Here is a 17435-nt window from a genome sequence, read left to right as displayed (position 1 = left end):
CACAGTCAAGATGATTTGTGACTGTTGCAATTGGTTTAATTATTTTGGTAATAGTCTTCTGAGTTACCAAAACTTATTTTTCTGCAGCACAATCATTTGTAATCCACAGGAATCTAAAAACACACGCAGTTTTTTAATATGTAATATATTTATAATACATATACTAAAAAAATAGCAATATGTGGATGAAATAGCTTAAAGAAGAAATGGAATTTGCTTTTTTTTTTTTTTGCCTTTTTTGAACATGATTGAATGCAACAATTGTTCAGTGAGGATTCACTGGGTTTTGTGGCTACTAGAACACAGATTTTCTATACTCTTGGTGGAGAAATTACAGCAAAATAAACTGCTTAGAACAATTTAGCTGAGGTCTGTTAAAGGCAGTTGAGTTTTATGGTTTGGCTGATGAATAGCTCATGAAAGATAAAGACCCTCAATCTTCTATAACAGATTTCAGTCTAGATCTGCACACAAACTGCAGGAGAGATTTTTAATAATTCATCTGAAATTTCACATCACTGCAGAAATATTTCTAAATGCTGTTGCTGTCCACAAAGAAAAATGTTATAACCACCCTCATGATGTTCTTTGCAGGTTATAATTTTCCTTGCAGCCAATAATAATGGCTGTAATAAGCAGTAGGTAATGGGAAGGCAGAGAGAGTTTTATTTGCATTTATTTATAGCATTATTTAGACAGTGGTTAGAGCAAGTTAGGAAAGGATACCTTGGTAAGGCAGTAGCATATCACAGATAAATATTTTGAGGAGAAAAGATGTGGGAAATCATGTTCAATTAAAAAAAAAAAAAGCACTAAATGTAGTGGCATTGCTAAGCTTTAATGAGTTAAAACACTCCCCTATTGATTGCTTTGGAAATCCATCACATTCCACTGCAGTAGCAGCAGAAAATCTGTGGGTGGAGGTGCAATATCAACTGTGATAAAAGAGAATAGCCACCACAAAAAATCCCAGGAGATTATAAACCAAAGCCTAGCCAAATGTTTGCACAATGGAGGAGCCTCATTTCACCTCTTTTGAGGGGAAGAGGAGGGTTGGCTTGTGGGAGTTACTCTGTGGTAATGGTCAGTGTGCACACCAAGGTTCTCAGAATTTATCTGACATTTCTTTTCCAGTTTTCTCCTGCAGAAATATTTGGAAATCAGCTATCCCACTACACAGATATATTCGTATTTTCCTTGTGGTCAGTTGTGTCTTTGAGCACCAGCACCCCAAACCAAAGGGATTCTCCAAAAGTAAAAATAAAGGGTAAAGGTCATCATGTAACTAGAAATCAACACTTTTTAAATATAGACTTCCTTCCATGTAAAGGAAATGCTACATTTCATATGTACCTTCTCTGGAAGAGCAAAGCAGCGTGAAGCCATTTGAAAAATAATTTAAGTGTATCCATGGACATGAGAAAATTCACAACTGAAGTTACCCACATTATGGAAAAACCCACACCTAATGGCCTTATGGGAAAGATACATGTATCTAGCACAAAAGAGGTATCTTCCAATATTCCATGTGGAATAATCTGATCTTTGAATGTGCAAAACATGGAAATCAAGAGCTGCAGCCTTATAATTTATTTTTTTTTAATTAGTAATCATCAGGGAAACACAAAAGTTTGTGAGAGGTTACATTCACTATGAGAAGGGAATTATTGCTCAGCCTTGGTACACATGAGCAGACTGTAGAAACATTCAAACCCAGTGAATCAATTAAGCTTTGTTACTTCTCCATAATTTAAAAAAATGTGTGTGGAAACTTGTATTACCACACTGAATCCAAGGACAGTGTCTGGAAAATACACACACCAAAAAAAAAAAAAAAATTAGCATTGTTCATAACTTCCAGAAGATTTTGTTCCCAGTCTGGTCAACAGTTTGTTTTACAGACATGAAACACATGAAGTGATCTATATTACATGTGCTCATTTAATTAAAAACTAATTGAGTCACAGAGTTCAAAAATATCTGTTACAAAGAGAAATACCTTGAAGGAAATGGTCTGAAATTAAAAAAATATATTCCTTGCCAAGAAGTCAGAGCTATATTCATCTTTATATTTTTTTCTTCCCGTATCATTCTCCTTTCTCAAAAGGAGGAATGGAGTAGCTTCACAGTGATCTAGTGCACCCTGCTACTGTGTTCTTGAGTTAGGTCTTGGAAAAGGACTGCTAGCTACCTGATGGGGTTATTTTTAGGAGCTGAATACATCACCAAAGTCTGTTCTGCATTCCCAGAGCCAGGCCCAGGTGTCACACGGAGGCTGGATGCGCTCCTGAAGCCCATGGGCAGGGATCCAACGGTGACGGTGCATATCAGGCTGACACGGAGCAGGAGGGCTGCAGTGCACACTGAAAAATTGCTCCAGGCAGCCAGAAAACATGCCAGAGAAAGGAAAATGTTGGAATGGCTTCCTTTGTGTTCATCCCTGTACTTCTTAGCGAGAAAGGAGGAATGGGAACGCACTCGTAGGAGTTTAATCTCTGGGATAAAAGCACAGAAGCTTAATGGGGCTGATTAGAGGAACAGAAGCTCTCACACACTTTGTACTCTGAGCAAGAAGAGCAGTGCTCATTCAGAGGGCAGCCAGCATCACTGAAAGGCAGTAAAATAAAAAAAAAAAAACAAAACGTGTGAGGCTTTGTACTCATGTTACAGTTCAGGCACTCACAATAGTGCCAGAGAGCAGGTGTAGATTCCTGAGAAGAGAACATCAAGGACAACAGAAACACCTTCCAGTGCTGCCACCAGGACACCAGCTGTGCCACGGAGTGTCCTGGGTGGGGAGGGACGCACACGAATCATCCAGTCCAAGCCCTGGCTCTGCACAGACACCCCAACAATCCCACCCAAGCGCTGTCCAAACCCTCCTGGAGCTCTGGCAGCCTGGGGCCGTGCCCATTCCCTGGAGAGCCTGGGCAGCGCCCAGCACCCTCTGGGGGAAGAACCTTTTGCTAATCTCCAACCTGAACCTGCTCTGACACAATTTCAGGTCATTCCAAATCCCTGGCCACCACAGAGCTGCTCCTCCTCTTCCCCTGAGGAGGAAGCTGCAGATCCCTGAGGCCTCGCCTCGTCCTCTCCAGATGAGCTGCCCGCGTGCCCTCGGGATCTCCTCACACGGCTTCCCCTCACGGCCCTCCGCCATCTTTGTGTTCTTCCTTTGGACACTCTCTAGTAGTTTAATATTATTTTTATATTTTGGCACCAAAAACGTCACACAGTACTCAAGGTGAGGCTGCCCCAATGAGACATGAGGGGTCAGAAAATTAACTTAGAGTAGAGCAGGGCAATGCCCTCCCTGGCCCGGCCGGCCATGCTGGGCCTGGTGCCCTCAGGACACTGATGTCCCCCCTGGCTGCCAGGACACCCTGCTAGAGCCTCACGAGAAATATTTGCACCTCAAACTCCATCCAAAGCACTGACCTGTACTCACAGTTCTCCTCTGGGACCTTTGCTAAGTCACCTCTCTCTCTCATCCTTGGGATTTTTGGTTCAGGCGTCAGTCCTGTTACGAGCAAAGCCTTTTCCTTCCTTTGGAGGCTCCCGGGATGAAGGCTTTGCTCCAGACACACTTTGGTTTTGGGGAGGAATCTTCTTTCTCCCAGTGCAAGGTCAGCCTGTCCCAAAGGGTGGAAGACCCTATGAGCATCCATCCAATGCCACTCTCTTCAAAAGGCAAACTGGAAGCGTATCAAAGGCATATAGTTTGTGGCAAAATGGAGGGAAGTCTAATTTAGTATAAAATATTGATACTTGACAATAGTTAATTAATCTCAGCACTAATGAATGTGAAAATAAATTGTTTGACTGTCTATTCTGTCCACAACACTGGTAGTCTCAGATGAGATTGCCTCTTTATGGAAATGATCCTGATAGAACAGGTGGTGTGAATTTGTGAAGAAATGATTCACACCAAACATTACATTAGCTGCTATAACAACATAAAAAGGATTAGTGCGGGACTAGAGGCCCAGTACCATTCCAGATCACAGCTTAAGCCTTGAAATTCAAGCAGCTTCACTACAAATATGTGAATGAAGCACAAGATTACAGGTTACCTCTGTATCCTCCACTCCACAAAACCACACTAACAATTTTTGGCCACATACTCAAAATTAACAAGAATTAAAGTTTTATTTATATAGTGAATTTCATTGTGCATGATACATTCTAAATTTTTCAGTCAACCAGTACTAAAAAGTGCATTTCCTATGTATGAACTGCGCAATAGAGCTTTCCAAAGTCAAAAAGGCTGTAGCTCTATTACATTCCTGCATTTGCTCTTCCATTTGTTTTCGAGAAATTTATAAAAACATACTGGTTTAGCTTGCATACCCCAGAGTTTGTTTGAATGCAGTAAATTGGTTTAAAACCACTGGGGCAGTGATTGACTCCTGTCAATCACACAAACACAGGCAGTGCTGCAGGATGAGAGAGGAGCAAGTCTCCAGAGGGCAGGAGCTGAGATTGTGAGGATTATCAGATTGAAGGGCTTTCTGCTGTTTCCCCGATTTTAGCATTGCAACCCCTCTGAAACAGATGAAATATTTGCCCTTGGAAGCAAAGCAGAGTAATTAATGTGGTGTTAACGAGGCAGTAAAAGCAGGAAGGTAAATTGCAAACCCATTTAAGAAGCCAAGCTACAGACAAGAGCAGCACTATGCTATCCCATTCCGAGAGCTACCAAAGACTAACAGGCAGGATGCTCAAAAAAAATTCCTTTTCTGACTGCCCTCCAAATTAGGGTGGTGTAGTCTGTGTGCTACAGAAATACTTCCTCTGCTCACCTCTGCCTCCAGGTCACTTGCTCATCCAGCACAGTGGCCAGAATGTTAAAAATAAATCAAATTTAAAGTGAACAATCAAACCACTGCATTTCCAAATCCCTGTCATTTTCGTTAAGTGGCTATGATATTTAAATCTCAATTAATGACCTATTGATCAGGAAGCCTTGCTGAACAGAGCTATCTCCCAATTTATAACTCAGAAGCGAAGGCCAAACCGCTTGTCAGAGGTCCTGTGCATAATTGAGTGATCAGAATATCTCCAATTCTAAAAATGTTGTGGAGAACAAAAGATCTCTCACCCGCAGAAGGATAGGCAGCTCTTGGCAGTCCTCACCATCATTTACGGCAGCAGTAGAATCCCAGCAACCATGCTTAGAAAACCACGTGCTGAATTTAGTGAGAAGTTCCAGCATTGTTTCAATCTACTATGAAAATGGAAGGGTTCATCTGTCTCATTTGTATGTGCAGTGGAACCTCAGAGGGTCTTCATAGAAAAGGCTGATTTTACCTGAACTTCAGAAACCTAAAACACCCAGAGTAACCTCCATCCTCCCTTTGATGTTTGTCATGGGCTACCAGCCTAGGAGATTCAGCATTTTCAGTTTTGGGGCTGGAGAGGGGAGGCCCATTGTCTATCTAGTCAGACCAGGATCCCTGTTTGGTTTGGATGAATTACATAATGACTATAATCAGAATTTGGGGATGGTTCATAGACAGGAAAACACAGGCAAAAGCTTTTGTGCAGCAGTAAGTGCTGGTAATTAAGTATCACCCATTCTTCCCTTTATTTGGTGAAACTACACACAGAATATCAATTAAAATTCCCAAAGTTACCACCATGGAATTCAGTCCTCCCCCTTCAACCAAGGTGACCTAATTTGACTCATCTGAGTTTTACTTTAATCTCCACAGTGCAACCAAATCTATCCAGCAAATGGGGCAGGACAGCTGTTCACACAGGAACATGTAGGAAATCCAAACTCATGCCAGGTGTTCACATTTGCCTTTTTGTAGCAGGATTAGGAAGAAGTTTCCTTACACAACTCATAAAAGTTGTTTGCTGGTGAAGATAAAGGTGCCTGAGGAGCTGCTTGACAAATGTGAACTGATAGGGGCTTTTGGAAAACAGTGTTCAGGCATTTGGTTTAAAGAACAGAAAGGGAAAGTTGGATTACGTTGAAAGTTCGCCTGGAAAATTCTCACCTTGGGTCTCTGGGAATGAGAGGAGACTCCTCAAATTGAGGCAATGCTTCCCCAGCCCCAAATCCCTGCCCCATTTCCTGGGAGTGGGCTTGGGAAGCAAAGGTTTTCCTTGTGCTCACTATGCAGGTACATGTATTTATTTGTGGTAAGATTTTCTCTTGGCTTCTTCAGTCCTTCTCACCCTGGAGGAGCCTTGGCAGTGTTTCCCTGGGCACAGCTGGGTGGGAGCTGCTCCCTCAGGCTGTGTGAGTCTGAGAAAAGAGACACAGCTCCCAACCTCAGCTTTTATCTCCTCCTCACGTTGGTTTTTAGGCACAGGTGTTGTGGATTAAGGATAACAAGGAGCTGTCCCTGTGCTCCCCGATGGTCCCCTCTGGTGCTCCATTTTCAGCTGTCTGCTTGCAATTACACCAATTAACCTCAGGAAAAGATGAAGGCTTGCTTGGGATGGGGGATAATTTTCCTGAAGCCACAATGTAAAGGTGCAACTTGGGCAGTCTCTTGTATTTGATGTATCCCTCTATGTTCTCAGAATTTACCAGCTTTGCAGCAAAGGAGTTTTGAGCTCTAGGACACACAAACGATGGATCATGGATGCAACAAGCCCTTTAAAAAAGCTTCTCAGTGCAACCTTGCTTTGCTGTAGTCTTTATTAAATATAACCTGTGTATTAAATATAAAAATGTAACCCATGCCATGCTGTATCGAGGCATTCCTGCAACACTCTCCTTTTATCCAAAAGATGCCTGGAAGAATATGTGGAGGGGAGGTTTCCCAACCCCATCTTGGCACTGGCTTCTGTTCCTAGCTAGTTTTCCATACCATTTCCAAGCTGTTGGTTGAGGAACAGACCATGAACAGCCCTGTTCCAGGAAAGCAGAAAGTCCAGAGCATCCAGGAAACACGGGATAGAGATCTGGGGAGGAATAGGGCAGTGGGGCTCATTCCTGATGGTGGCACTTGTTTTACCAGCTGAGAAAGGGAGAAGTCTAAACTGGGAATAGAAAAGGGAGAGCTATCCAACTTTTTACCACCAAAAACTAAAACTGGCTGCTGCTGAAGTTGTCAGTTTGTAGCAGGGGTGTGCAGTCACCATGGGAAGCATATTTAACACAAATCCATCGAGCTGAGAGCAAAGCTGGTTTGGCTTGGGGTTTTTTTCTGTTTGGTTAGGGTTTGGTGGGGGTTTTGTGTTTGTTTGGGGTTTTTTTGGCTGGTTTGAGTTTGAAGTTCCTAGAGGAGCACATCTGTACCAGCACAGGAACAGGCTCCCTCTGGTGGCTCATTTCCATAAATGACATTTTTTCCCAAAAAATGCCGTTCCGTGCAGTCCAACCAATTGGAGTTGGGCGGATGAGGTGGAACCTGTTTGAGAGCACGTAGGTTCAGGAAGCTCTAAGGTTTTTTGTAAAGCACTGAACAATTAATTCTTTTATTATGAATAAAGACAGGCTCTTTGTTGTTGCTATGCAGGCTGTGAAAGCATAGAGAAATCTTCATTTTTAAAAAATAAAATCCTTTTAAACCAAATATATTAACTGTGAAACAGTGTAATTTTATTAATTAATGCTTAAAATTGCTCATTATTAATTCCACCCCCACTTTATTTGAAGAATTACCTTCTTGTGATTACTTCAAAGTTGATATTTGCTACTTTTTGGAGGTACAGGAATAGAATGAGGCTTAGAATAGAAGTTTGAAAGACTTTAACAGAAACAAACCAAAAGCATAAAAACTTGGAAGAGTTGATATTGGACATATCTGTGTCTTTTAGCTTAACAAGATGTCAAAATTAAAAAAAAAAAAAAACCACCAAAAACAACAAAACCACATCCCACCTTAAAAACAAAAACCCAAAGGCCCTGTGATTGTATAATCAACATCACTGCACAGCTTCCAGCACTTGCACTCGGCTACTCAGCCTTGCTCCCATGTGGTCCTACCCCAGACCTACCAGATTTTGACTGAAGTAGTTAAAATTTCATACGTGGCTAAATATAGCCTGCCAGTCAGGAAATGCTGCATGGATGGAACCTTCCAGCGGGGCAGGAGCAGGCGTGGAGCTGGAATAGGTAACCCAAGCACATCCAGAACATTTTACACCAGACTGCTGTTAACTCTGGCCATGGCTGACGGCTGCTGGGGCTGCACCTGCAGGGGGGAGGAAATGGTTTGTGTTCATGCCGTCTCCGTGTCGTGTTATTGAAATAAATCTCATCAGGGGGAACTTTGATAGGTCTTAATTCTGGCTGTAAATATTTTGGCTGCAGCAGAACAAACTCTGGGTCTGAATAGGCTTCAACAATTTCTGGTTGCTTCGAGTTTTCACCTCACCAAATATTATTCTAAAGGGTTTGTTCCTGAGTCTCCACAGGGAATGATCCCTAGTTCTGAGGTAGACCTTTGTGAAGCACAAATAAATCCTTCTTCAGTTTAATATTTCATACAGTTACAAACTGTTGGAAGTTCCTCTGCTTCTTGTCCCCCTTCCCTTAAAGCCTGTCGGAATTGTCAAATGGTACTAAAGAAAATTGTGCCTTTAAGAAATGTCCTTCTGTCAGTTTGTTTTATATTTTAGGCCAATCTCTCCAGAATCCTTACCTAACCTTTACAGTGCTGGAGAAAGGGGAGGGGAAAAAAAGGTTGCTAGGATACTTGAAAAAAAGGCAAATTAGCTGCACTAGAAATAAAACAAAAGGATTAAAAATCTCTAACCTTTTGAGTTAAACACTCAGTTCCAGCCACTGCCAAAATTTCATGGCCCTTCTTTTTGAGACAAAGGAATGCAGAATGTCATAGAGCTCCAATTTCACAGGCATATGGGATTTTAAAGCATTGCCTCACTGCATTAAGGTTAAGATATGACAAACTCTATGGTAAGTTTCTCCTGCTGTTGGCAGAAAATTTTATAATTATTTAGAAATTTATATATTTCTGTTTCTACCCTGTTTGGAAGTGGAACTTTGGAGTTTTAAATATTCCATAACACACTGAGCTCAGCTGAGCAAAGCTGAGTCCCTAAAACCAGGTAGAATGTAAGACTTCAATGAAAGACTTACTTTTGGACAGAGCTGTGGAGTTCTCTTTTTATATCACTTTACTTTTACTGAACTTTTCTCCATTTATAGCTTTGGCAGCAAAAAATCCACAAGGAAAGTAAAGCTGAAGATGGAGATTCTTTCCCTTCACTAAAATATGCACCACTGATTGAAACACTGACAAGAAATCAACTCTTGCATATTTTGCTTCATCTTAAGTGTAGTAAAATTTCTGCTTATTTCAAGGAAATCTCATTTTACTTATTCAAATCCACTGCAGCAGAGAGCTCCAATCCCCTGCATGAACCCTGAGGCAGGGCCAGCGCTCATGGAGAGCTGCTGGGATTATCAGAGCACGTCGCTTTCAGGGCTCTCCATTCCACGGAGCTGAGCAGGTTTTGATCAGATCCAGGCAAAGGATGAAGCCATCACTGCTCTGGCCCCTCCAGAATTTGGATGCAGCTGTGATTTGCAGGCCAGCAAGCACATCTGCTTTGATGGCTCTTTCTTCTTCCCTTTTTGCCCGAATAATGCCTGAAGCAAAACCCCTGTGTGCATGGGAGATCTTCAGGAACGCTCCACAGCTGGGGCATGTTTGGTGTTTCGGTCCAGAGAGATCTACACGACACTTACCCCGAGATTTTAAGAGGAAACACAAGGCAGAGGAGTGTTGGGCTTTAACAGACCAACACCGTGGATGAAAATGGAGCAGGATTTGCTCCTTGCTCAGTCCCAGGTGGGAGGAGTGGCTGGCCTGGGTGCAGGATGGAGGGAGGGCAGTCTTGCCAGCTGTCTGCTCTGCAGATGCTCGGCAGTGGAAGGCACCTCAGCCTCTTCACCTTGGCAGAAGCTGTCAGAATTCCCTTTCCCTGGACAGCCACTGAGAACTTTAGAAACTTCCAAAGAGGAAGAACGCTGCCAGTTTCACAACCACTTCCCATGGCTCTGCCATTCCAATGACTGAGGCCAGCAAGGATTTGTTCTGCACCCCTCCTGATGCTACAGATGGAAAGCTGGAGCTTCCTTACTTACAGGAGGAGTTGGAGATCATCATATTGCTCTGACTTGACTATTTCCTCTCTCCAGCTGAGGCAATACATAATATTTCAGACAAGAAAAATGTATACCAGGAGCCTTCCCTTGATGTATTTTCTCATTTATCTCTTTGACCCTTTTAAACCATGGATTTTTTTTTTTTCCTCTTCTTCCTCTCACCCTGACGTGAGTCACAAGAATGAGTTTGCAGGGTTTTATTTTTTTAGTTGTTTTGTTGGGTTTTTTTAATTAAAAACAAAAAAGTATAATCTTTGCATGCATAAATGGAACTGGAGTAGTGACAATCCGAGAAGGCAAATTGGGAAGCATCCGAATGCAGCTGCATAAAGAGAGAAAACAGCAAATTGGAATGGAAACACATTTGGATAATTACAAACTTGCCAAATCAGGACATGTAAATCTCCTAAAAAAAAAAAAAAAAAAAAAAAAAAAGCAAAAGATGTAATACTGTTGTGTTTCTGCAGTGCTTACTGAATTAAAAATGCAGAGGCTGTAATAGTACAAAGCTCAAGATTTACAAAGGAAAATGAGCTGTAGGAATTAAGAATTACTGAGGTCTAACAAGTCATTTTAAAAGAACTCCAGAAGAGCAGAGCCAGGGCATTCCATGGCCTCACTGCTCCCTAAGGAATGGGAAGCAAAGAGCATCAGCAGCCAGAGCCCTGCCCAGAGCAGCCATGGGAGGCAAGAACAGCCCCAGAGATGGTCCCAGCTCAGCCAGAAGCCCAGGGCTGCAGACAAGCCATGGAACCCTAGGCTGAAAGGATCCCAGAATAAGCCATGGAACCCTAGGCTGAAAGGATCCCAGAATAAGCCATGGAACCCTAGACTGAAAGGATCCCAGAATAAGCCATGGAAACCTAGACTGAAAGGATCCCAGAATAAGCCATGGAACCCTAGGCTGAAAGGATCCCAGAGTAAGCCATGGAACCCTAGACTGAAAGGATCCCAGAATAAGCTATGGAATCCTAGGCTGAAAGAATCCCAAACCACTGAGGCTGGCAAAGAGCTCCAAGGCCAGCGAGGCCCAGCTGTGCCCCATGCTCACCTTGTCCCCAGCCCAGAGCTCTGAGTGCCACGTCCAGGAATTCCTGGGACACCCCCAGGGATGGGCACTCCCAACCCCCCAGGGCAGTTCCCAGGCCTGAGCTCCCTTTCCATGGGGAAATTCCTGCTCAAGTCCCACCTGGCCCGGCCTGAGGCCGTTCCCTCTCCTCCTGTCCCTGTTCCCTGGGACTGGATCCCAAATCCCCCTGGCTGTCCCCTCCTGGCAGGAGCTGTGCAGAGCCACAGGGTCCCTCCTGAGCCTCCTTTTCTCCAGGCTGAGCCCCTTCCCAGCTCCCTCAGCCCCTCACAGGACTGACACCCTGCCCCTTCCCCAGCGTCACCTTTCTTAGGAACTCAACAATCTTAGGAAAAATATTAAGGCAATTTAAAAAGCATTAGGTATAAAGCAAAACTTAATTAATTTTTCTATTCTAAAACCCATAAAATGCCTTTTTCTTTTTTTTTTTTAATTTTAAAGGGGGCACATATGGTGCAAGATGGTGGTTCCTGAAATACTTTGTTTAATGTTTCTGTGTGATGATCCTTATTTCATTGGCCATGCTTTTGAGAGGACATTAAATAGAATATATATTCTTTACAGGATAAATAAACTTTTAATATGCCAGACTTTTTTTTTTGGAGGGACAGGGAGGTAATATTAATAATTCAAGCCATCAGAGTACTTGATTAAGCCTCTAGGAATTTCAAATTATTTGTTAGGGAGCTGGAGTACTCCTTCAGAATATCTATTTCTGTTTAAGAATCTTAAGATTCAAATGACTGGTGTCTCTCTTGCCCACTCAAAAAGATCAAAACATGAAATTGAATTAATTTGCTTTTATTCAAGCATATTGGAACGTGCTGGAGAAAAGAAAAAAAAAGTAAAAATATAGTAGGCATGGCCACAGGTAAACTTTTAGTAATAATTTGTGTTTGGTAGAAAAAACCTCAAAATCAGGCATGTCTTAGGAAAAAAAAAAAAGCATTTATAGTGTGAATCTCTTCTCCAGCTCTGAATTCCTGCTATGACAGCTTTATGATGATTACAGCAAAATGCAACAGACTGTGTTGTTGTGTGTATAAAAGTGAAATAAGGTCTGGGAGGATCCAGCACTTTGGATTTCAGTGTAAACGAGAAAATTAGGAACCTAACAGGAGGCATAACTTGGGAACGTGATTGCTGGTTTTGTTGGTTTGTTGTTTTTTTTTTTTTTTCCCTGTTGAAATTCCTCCAGTTTTTAATCACTCTTTAAATCTTCTCCAGGGTAATTAGTGAGGGCACTGAACCCTAAGGGAGGCAGGCTGCAGTCCCACATATGCAGAGGGGTAATCATTCCCACTGTTTATTTTCTGTGCTACCCTTGATTTCCATCCTGCACCATTGCCTTAATCCACATATAAGTTTAATAGAAAATGACAAATGTCACTAATTTACACCTAAATAGCTTTTTAGAATTGCTTTTTATTTCCCAAAAATGCGCAGCACAGGTATTAAGCCTCACTTAACTTTCAAAGCACAGCCCAAGAGTTGTAAACACCTTGGTGAGCAAACTCTGACAGGTGAATAATGTGAGTACATCCTCCCACAGGAAAGGCTTTTTCAGGGTGTTGAAAATCTGGTGGTTCACACTTCAGCTTAAAAAGTAAAACTTGGGTTTCTCTGAGGAGCTGTTTTTGTCCAACCTGTGCAGAAATAATGCATTAAACCACTTCAAAATATGGGGCAGTGATCCCACAACTCTCCACTATAAAGAGTTTTTATGCTTTAATCAGAATGGGAAGCAAAACAATTCCTTGGTGATATTTTTCAAGGTTTTGGTGGCTGAAATTTTTTAAGAGATGCTAATAAGACATTTTTTGCTTTTCCCAGTCATGTGCTGCACAGTCAAGAGTTAACGGGGGAAAGGGGGAATGCCTGCTGGGATTTTAGAATTTATAGCACAATCTAAAAAATATAGAATTCTCTGACAGAGACAACTCTGGAATTCCTACTAAGCTGATACCTTCCCATTCCCCAGAACGCAGCTAAATTATTAAATACAGCTTAAACATAGAAATAAATGTACTTCTATAACATCTGTAGAGACAGGGGAAGTATTAATACTAATCTGATCTCAGTGTTTCATGTTTCCAGCAGGAATTAATTCCATTTTTATTCTCTTTATAAGTTGGTATTAAGAACTTTGCAAAAGTCTGAAGAAGTCCTGTAACACTGAAGTGTTTTCAGAGGTTTCTTCTTCAGGGATGGAAAGTTTCTTCTTTTTTCTTCTATGGCCAAACAGGAGTTTTCTGTCCTTTTTCCCCTGAAACAGGAGGGCAGCAAAATGCAAATGCCATCAAGCTGTCACCTCAGTCCCTGCTCCATGTGGGTTGCACATCCTGTGCACTTCCAGCAGGGATAAAATCTGCACACTGAGGAGTCTGTTCAACCCTTCCCCGGGGTTGTTGTGACCCCCAGCACCTGCCAAGCTTTGGTTCCCCCTGCTCCCAATCCCTCTCCTGAATTCCCCGGGCAGGTTCATCACAGGACAAGTTGCTAAATTCCTCCTTGCTGAAACGTCTCACCCGTGGGATGTTCTCTCATTTAACCACAGCACCAGTGCCAGGATAACTGCATTAATACCTCGACATCTCTCTTGTTTAGGACATGGAGCTATGCAAGCAAAATATAAAATAAATATTTCAGAGGGGCAGTTAAGAGGCAGAGCGTGTAAGACATGAAACTTCCGTTGAGCTCCTTCCAGAGACTTTTAAAAACATCCTTCTTCCTCTAACAACATATTTAACTTGTTCCTCCCCTCTGTGTTTGTTGGGGATTTTGCATAATGCAGTGTCACTAGAAACTTTCTGTCTAGCTGAATTAAGAACCACCAAAAGTCTCTCTAGAATGGAGTTCCTGAGTGAAACTGAAAGGACTAAGTGGCTGAATAACTTTTTTTTTAATTAAAAAAAAAAAAAAAGGAGGATATGGCCAGTTGCTTTGGAAAAAAGGCCATTCACTTGCCAGAGGACTTGGAGATCTTCAGACCACCCAGAAGGCAGGGACCCTGCCAAATCAAAACCCCAAGGACATCATGCAGAAAGGGCTGCAGTTGGCTCCCAGGACTATTGGCATTTTACTTTTTATACTTCAGTGTGTAGAGCCATAAAGAACGTCTGGCAGCAAAACTTTGTATTTTATCATTAATGAGTCCCACCTGTCTGAAAAAAGGGGTAAGAGCAGAAGCAGAGATGAGGAGATCACTGGGAAAATCCATTCTGCAGTAGAATGGGATTGGGAATGCCAGGAAGGCCGAGATCTCCTGCTCCAGGATGCCCTTGCCCTACACAGCAGCCAGGGAAGCTGCAGCAGCTGGAAGAAGAGGCCACAAGAAGAGAAACTTTTGTACCAAACAGGGGCATCACTGGTGCCACTCAGTGAATTCTGGGAGCTGACACATGGCGTCACCCAGAGCTGAGACTTCTGCTTGGGGTTTTGCACTTGTCATCCCTGAATTTCCAGCTATGCCATTGCTCTGTTCCTAATTAAACCCAAATGATGAATAATTGTCAGGCTTTAGAGCTATTTGTTTTGAAACCAGCTGCACTGTTAATAAATGGGAGAGTAGCACTGTCAGGGATGTTGCGGTGTAAATAACGGTGGCAGTGGCTGTTCAGGGAATGTCTTCAGAGTTCCCATTCTAATAAAATCAATATTAAATTGAGGAATATTAGAGTGAGGCCTTGTCAGGGCTACCTAAATCAGAGGCCTGACAGAATCAAGGGAATAAAAAGCAGTTCTATTTATTGAAGGGCCTTCAGGTACATTTTGGGCAGATGAAGCCCCTCAGGGCCTACACCCAAAAATGGACCACGGGTCAGGGGGTTTTCCACACTTTTTAAGTTTGGTCCATTTGCATTTTGGGGTTAATGTTCCAATTCCAACCCCAGGCAATGAAGTCATTTCCCCCAGGTTTGCTCCCCCAAGTCCCTTTTGTTCCCATTCCTGGGGCCTGAGGCAGTGAGGTGTCCTTGAGTGCCAGGCCTGGAGAGGAATTGTTGTGTCTGCCCCAAATGGGAAAGCTGCAGCTGCCCCTGAGTGTGGAGTTTGGAGTTACACACCAAAGAACTGCAGGAGTGCAAAGAGATGGAAATCACACAAGCTGAAATCCTAAGGCATCAAGAGCACAGTATGCACTTGCACCTAAAGATCTGATAATCAGATAAAGAACTTTGTAATGTTTATAAAGGAGCATTCCATGCTCGTGAGCTCATTCCCAAGGAGAACTGGAGACACATTTATTAGTTTGCATGGCAGGGGGATGCAGCTTGCACTGTGTGCTGTGAAAGCAGGGCAGCAGAGCCTGCCATTCCGAGCTGGGATTGTGTGGCAGCACCTGCTCAGCAGCACCAACGTGCCAAATACCAGGGACGATCCATGGCACGTGCCTGAATCTCCATTTTTTCAATTTGTGTTGGAATGAGAGCAGCGCTAGCAATGAGAACAGCACAAAAAATGCAGTTTTAGCCATTTGGAGGTGCTGGTGATAACTCAGATTTACAAATTCTTTTACTATACTTGAAAAATGTAGCTGCCCATTAACTTGAGGCACAATAAGGCCGTGGCAGGGAAATTCACTGCTCTGAGGGATGGCTGTGCCTCCACCATCTGCACAGCACCTCAGTCAATCACATCAGGGGCAACAAGGCATCCACCGAGCCAAAATTATAATTCCTCCCAAAAATATTCCTGGAAGTTTTCCAAGAGTGAAAACATTCCTCCCCCAGGTTTGTTATTTGAATGCTCTATTTATATAGTGGAGTGTTAAAATAATTAAATTTTAAGGCCAGACTATGATAATCTCTTTTGACAACCTAAGTGGGTAGAGCAGCCATACGCATTTTTTCTGGTAATTATTTGAGTTCTAGACCAGCTTTCAGTAAAAATCCTGTTCCAGTTAAGAAATGCAGGTGTAAGAGAGGTAGAACTTCAGGAATTTGTCACAGGTGAGGCCATATGTCACTGGCAAGTTGTGCTTTTATTTGACTGTGGGTTTTTTGCAGCCCCAAATTTAGATTTTGATTAATTAATAAATTTCTTTTCTTCAGGAGTAAGTTCCAGTATAATGTTTCTGAATGCAGGGAAAACCTGACAACCTCCTAAAAACCAAAGAAGAAGGAAATATTAAACCTCTGTGTGAAGTAGACAGGAAATCATTTTTTGAAATATTTTAAAAACCATATTTTGGGGGAGGGCTAATATTTTTTCAAGTAAATACATATTTTTTTTAACAATATTTGATGACCTGACTTGTCAAGCTTATTTTTTGCTAGTCCTGATCCTAAGCTATTAACACTGGTCTGAACATTCAGTAGAACAATCACTGAGTAAAACAGAGAAATGTTTTCCCAATATTTTTGTAAGATATATGATGAGCAAAAGGAAAGTTTTGTGGACCAAAGATATTCAAGAATTGAGGCAGATTTGTACCATTTCAGAGAAGGTCCTGAGTGTGGGCCCTGTATTTTACACAGTGGCACTCTGCCGCAGGAGGACTTTGAGGTGACTGAGCAGTCCAATAAATGAAAAAAATGTAAATTATTGTAAAATAATTGGTTTTTCTGAAGTGGACACACAGAGATGTAAAAGAGAGGGTTCCAAGAGTTCCTACACCACAGAGGGACTTGTGGCTTTTGGTTGGGATAGTACTTCCAGAAAATAAAATTTCATCCTTGAAGAAATCTCTGTTATTTCATTGTGCACATGAGGCTTTCAGCTGGATAACACAAATATTTGGGGGCTCTATTCCTCTAGTACAGCCACAAAGTTAATTTTTGTCACAGCAACATTGATTCTGACTCTTGTGTCTGCTTTTCACAAGATCACAGAAGAATCAGGCTTTTTCTTATTTTTTCTTACTCTATTCCAAGATGATTTACAAGGAAAAGCTGCTCTCTCCTTCACTTTGAAAAGGTAATAAAGCTTCTTTGGATATTCATTGTGCACAGGTGTAAAACCCCATCAGAAATTAGGAAAGGTTTTCTTCACAGCATCAGGAGGTTGGAATAATTTAGAGAAAAAATTATATTGCAAAAATGACTTGCACAAAGCATACTTTACTTTAAAATATATTAAATTGCCTTGATAAATGCAAGTACTAATTCCAGTGTTATTTAGTGCAAAACCAGGTGCTTTGGGTGGGACTAGGAAGAAACAAGTCACTTGGCTCTAATTGCTGAATATTCTTCTTGAAAACTCGATTTAAAAAGCCCAAAAGACCAAATTGTTATTTGAAAACTGAAAACATTT

The sequence above is a fragment of the Vidua chalybeata genome, chromosome 12 (assembly GCF_026979565.1).
Source record: "Vidua chalybeata isolate OUT-0048 chromosome 12, bVidCha1 merged haplotype, whole genome shotgun sequence".
Classification (NCBI taxonomy): domain Eukaryota; kingdom Metazoa; phylum Chordata; class Aves; order Passeriformes; family Viduidae; genus Vidua; species Vidua chalybeata.
The sequence above is the reverse complement of the archived record's forward strand: the minus strand, read 5'-3'. Positions refer to the sequence as shown.